Here is a 5,509-nt window from a genome sequence, read left to right on the forward strand (position 1 = left end):
ATGGAGACGAACTCAAATGTTGTGTACTTTACTGCCGGACTTGTTTCTCCACACGCTAACATTAACATGCTAACATTAACATGCTAGCATTTTTAGCCAATTTTACAGCCAAACACGTCAGAGTCCTATAACTTTGTACTTAACACATGCTAATTGATAGCATGCTAACTGTTTTCACACGGGTACACTTCATGGTCACATGACTTGGTACTTGATGCATTCCAACTTTTAGCATGCTAGCATTAGCATGTGAGTGTGCTAACTTCTTTTTGTGTGCCATTTTTACAAGCAAACACCTCATAGAACTTGGTACTTGACTAATGCTGTTAGCATGCTATCATTAACATGCTAATGTTTTTTTTTAGCCAATTTGACATCCAAACGCTTCAGAATCATATAATTTGGTACTTATTACATGCTAACTGTTGGCATGCTAACGTTAGCATGCTAACTTTTTAAGTTAATTTTACACACATATGCTTCACAGTCATATGATTTGGTACTGTACAATTTCCAACTGCTAGCTTGCGAAACTTTTTTTGTGCCCATTTTACAGTCAAAAACTTCATAGCTCTTGGTACTTGACTGTTATGCTAACATTAGCATGCTAACTTTTTAAGTTAATTTTACATGCCTTTGCTTCATGGTCATATGATTTGGTACTGTACAATTTTCAACTGTTAGCATGCTAGCCTTTTTTTTGTGCCAATTTTAAAGCTTTTGGTACTTAAATGTTATGTTAACATTAACACGCTAACATATTTAGCCAATTTGACTTTCGGAAAACAAAGTAATCTATAATTTGGTAATTAATACACATGCTAACTGTTGCCATGCTAACATTAGCATGTTAGTGTGCTAACTTTTTTTGCTGCCAATTTTACAACCAAAAACCTCATACAACTTGGTACTTGACACATGCTTTTATCATGCTAACATTTACATGCTAATATATATCTTTTTAGCCAATTTGACACCCGAACACCTCTGAATCAAATAATTTGGTTTTTATTACATGCTAATGTTAGCATGCTAACTTAGTTTTTGTGTGCCAATTTTACAGTCGAAAACTTCATAGCTCTTGGGACTTGACTGTTATTCAAACATTAACATGCTAACATATTTAGCCAATTTGACTTTCGAAAAACAAAGTCATCTATAATTTGGTAATGCTAACATTAGCATGTTAGTGTGCAAACTTTGTTGTTGCCAATTTTACAACCAAAAACCTCATAGAACTTGGTACTTGACACATGCTTTTATCATGCTAACATTTACATGCTAATATATATATATATATATATATTTTTTTTTAGCCAATTTGACACCCAAACACCTCTGAATCAAATAATTTTGTACTTATTACATGCTAATGTTAGCATGCTAACTTATTTTTTGTGTGCCAATTTTATAGTCGAAAACTTCATAGCTCTTGGGACTTGACTGTTATGCTAACATTACTATGCTAACATATGTAGCCAATTTGACATCCGAACAACTCAGTCATCTATAATTTGGTAATTAATATACATGCTAACTGTTGTCTTGCTAACTATTAGCATGCTAACTTTTTTAGCGTATTTTACATGCGAACGCTTCATGGCCATGTGATTTGGTACTTTACAATTCACAACTTTTAGCATGCTAACTTATTTTTTATGTGCCAATTTTACAGTCGAAAACTTCATAGCTCTTGGGACTTGACTGTTATGCTAACATTACTATGCTAACATATGTAGCCAATTTGACATCCGAACAACTCAGTCATCTATAATTTGGTAATTAATATACATGCTAACTGTTGTCTTGCTAACATTAGCATGCTAACTTTTTTAGTGTATTTTACATGCGAACGCTTCATGGCCATGTGATTTGGTACTTTACAATTCACAACTTTTAGCATGCTAACTTATTTTTTATGTGCCAATTTTACAGTCGAAAACTTCATAGCTCTTGGGACTTGACTGTTATGCTAACATTACTATGCTAACATATGTAGCCAATTTGACATCCGAACAACTCAGTCCTGTATAATTTGGTAATTAATATACATGCTAACTGTTGTCTTGCTAACATTAGCATGCTAACTTTTTTAGCAGATTTTACATGTGAATGCTTCATGGCCATATGATTTGGTACTTTACAATTCACAACTTTTAGCATGCTAATGTTAGCATTGTTATCAAAAAAAATTTTTTTAAATGAATATTTTTTTTTTTGAATGGATTTAAGAGCAGGAATGTAAATGTGCAAACTTTTTCAACAGCATATTGCAAGAATGAGTTTGAAGGAGGATGGGTTCTGAATGGGAATGAATCCGGTTCACATCCGGGCTTCTCTACACCTCCAAAAGTCCACAACAGCAGGGGGCGATGTTGCCGTTAGCATGTTGCTACATGCTAGTAACTAACATTTTTTGTACACGCTACTTACATGTGTGTACAGGTGAAAAGTGTTGGATCCAGTAGTCCTCCTCGATAGTCCACTTGGCGGCAACCGAACCAAAGGCTGAAGGAACTCTTTTCTAATACCGGATAGCAACATACGGAGGGGCCACAAGCAGAATTTTATTTTTATTTTTTCACACTTTATGTAAACATTTTTTTGTTTTTAGATGGTTTTAATAAAAGTTGAATTAAATGCATGTTTTGTACTGAAACAGGATATATTTGTAACAACTGTAAGGACACACGGTATCAGTGCAGTGTCAGTACAGTCAGTGAGTGGGCCACACGCTCACCGAGCCTTCTTTTATCCCACTCTTTGTTTTCTTGATGCTCATTTCTTCTTTCACGCTAAAACATCAATTAGTGACTCCTTTTTTCCCCGCCATGTTTAGTGCAAAACATGCAGCTAATTAAATTCAGTGTGAAAATGGTTTTCCTGAAATAAAAAAACAGAAATAGTAAGCAGACATTCCAGAAGATTCATCCAAAGAAATCTTTTTTTAGTCAAATTTCATCACTTTGGTTACAATTTGCCGCGCATAAAAACCAGGGGTGTCCAAACTTTGATACATTTTGCACAAGAAAGATGTCAAAGGCCAGACAAGAGAGTTCAACCCATGAATGCTAAACACAACTTCTTAGCTTTGTGCTAACAGTAAAAAAACAACAACATCGCAAATGTTGCCCTGATGATGCATTTTTAAATGTGGAAATGAAGTGAAAATGTCAACAATAGACACGTATTTGACATTGGAACAGACCAAAACTATCACTGCTCAGCATCGGGGTCTCTGATTGGCTCAGCCTGCAGCAGCAATGCTAACGGTAGCATGCTAACGTTTTTAGCCAATTTTGTCAAACTCGTAGAACTTGACACGTGCTGTTAGCATGCCTGCATTAGCATGATAACTTTTTCAGCCAATTTTACAGCAAAACATCTTATAATTTGGTACTTAACACATGCTAATTGTTAGCATGCCAAATTTTTTAGCTAATTTGACATATGTACGCTTCAGGATCATATGACTTTGTACTTGACACGTGCTAACATTAAAATAACTTTTTTTGCCAATTTTACAGCCAAACATCTCTTATAATTTGGTACTTAACACATGCTAATTGTTAGCATGACAAATTTTTTAGCTAATTTGACATATGTACGCTTCAGGATCATATGACTTTGTACTTGACACGTGCTAACATTAAAATAACTTTTTTAGCCAATTTTACAGCCAAACATCTCTTATAATTTGGTGCATAACACATGCTAATTGTTAGCATGACAACTTTTTTTTTGCTAATTTGACATATGCACGCTTCATGGTCGTATGATTTGGTACTTGACACATGCTAACATTAGCATGATAACTTTTTCAGCCAATTTTACAGTCAAATATCTCTTCAATCATATAACTTGGTACTAACTACATGCTAATTGTTAGCATGCCAACTTTTTTAGCTAATTTGACATATGTACGCTTCAGGATCATATGACTTTGTACTTGACACGTGCTAACATTAAAATAACTTTTTTAGCCAATTTTACAGCCAAACATCTCTTATAATTTGGTACTTAACACATGCTAATTGTTAGCATGACAACTTTTTTTTTTTGCTAATTTGACATATGTACGCTTCATGGTCGTATGATTTGGTACTTGACACATGCTAACATTAGCATGATAACTTTTTCACCCAATTTTACAGTCAAATATCTCTTCAATCATATAACTTGGTACTAACTACATGCTAATTGTTAGCATGCCAACTTTTTTAGCTAATTTGACATATGTACGCTTCAGGATCATATGACTTAATTGACACGTGCTAACATTAGCATGATAACTTTTTCAGCCAATTTTACAGCAAAACATCTCTTATAATTTGGTACTTAACACATGCTAATTGTTAGCATGCCAACTTTTTTTTTAGCTAATTCGACATATGCACGCTTCATGGTCGTATGACTTGGTACTTGACACATGCTAACATTAGCATAACTTTTTCAGCCAATTTTACAGCAAAACATCTCTTATAATTTCGTACTTAACACAGGCTAATTGTTAGCATGCCAACTCTTTTTAAGCTAATTTGACATATGCACGCTTCATGGTCGTACGACTTGGTACTTGCCACGTGCTAACATTAGCATGATAACTTTTTCAGCCAATTTTACAGAAAAACACCTCGAGTCATATAATTTGGTACTCACCACATGCTAATTGTTAGCATGACAACTTTTTAAGCTAATTTTACATATGTACGCTTCATGGTCATATGACTTAATTGACACGTGCTAACATTAGCATGATCATTTTTTTCAGCCAGACATCTGGAGTCATATAACTTGGTACTTAATACATACCAACTGTTGGCATGCTAACGCTAGCATGCCTTTTTTTTTTTTTTAGCTAAATTGACATGTGTACGCTTCGTGGTCATAAGACTTGGTACTTGACGAATTTCAATTGTTTAACATGCTATCATAAGCATTTAATTTATTTGCCAATTTTGCAGCTGAAAACGTCATAATTTGGTACTTAGCAGACGCTATGGTTAGCATGCTAACTTTTTTTTAGTTTTTTTTTTAGCTAATTTTACATCCATACGCTTCACGGTCAAAAGACTTGGTACTTTCTACATTTCCCCCCAAAAATAGCATGCTATAATGTTTATGTTAGCATGCTAACCTTTTTGTGGCTATTTTGCAGCCGAAAAACATCATAGAACTTGCTACTTGACATGTGCTAACTGTCATCATGCCAACATTAGCATGATAACCTTTTCAGCCAATTTTACATGCCAAACACCTTTAGCTTGGGGTTAATACATGCTAACTGTCAGCATGCTAACGTTAGCATGCTAACTTTTTTTAAATTTATATTTAAAGCTAACATGCGTAGGCTTCATGATCATATGACTCGGTACATTGCGTATTCTGACTGTTAGCACGCTAACGTTAGCATTTACGTCGGGCTAGCGGATGTCAGCAATGGTAGTTGGAGTAGTGGTGGTGTTGCAAGTTGGACACCCCTGATGTACACGTACTGAAGTACTATAGT

At 34.7% G+C, this 5,509-nt stretch overlaps 1 protein-coding gene across 1 annotated transcript in view; it reads right to left on the bottom strand.

Annotated features, from left to right (window-relative positions):
• Positions 1–2,543: 2,543 nt before the first annotated feature.
• LOC133564796 (protein mono-ADP-ribosyltransferase TIPARP-like) overlaps positions 2,544–5,509 on the bottom strand; it is a 71,513-nt gene continuing 68,547 nt past the window's right edge. Inside the window, exon 7 of the mRNA XM_061919294.1 lies at positions 2,544–5,509. This exon is cut by the window's right edge and continues 345 nt beyond it. The gene's annotated coding sequence lies outside the window, so the exon portion shown is untranslated.

This window comes from Nerophis ophidion, linkage group LG13, assembly GCF_033978795.1.
Source record: "Nerophis ophidion isolate RoL-2023_Sa linkage group LG13, RoL_Noph_v1.0, whole genome shotgun sequence".
Classification (NCBI taxonomy): Eukaryota; Metazoa; Chordata; class Actinopteri; order Syngnathiformes; family Syngnathidae; genus Nerophis; species Nerophis ophidion.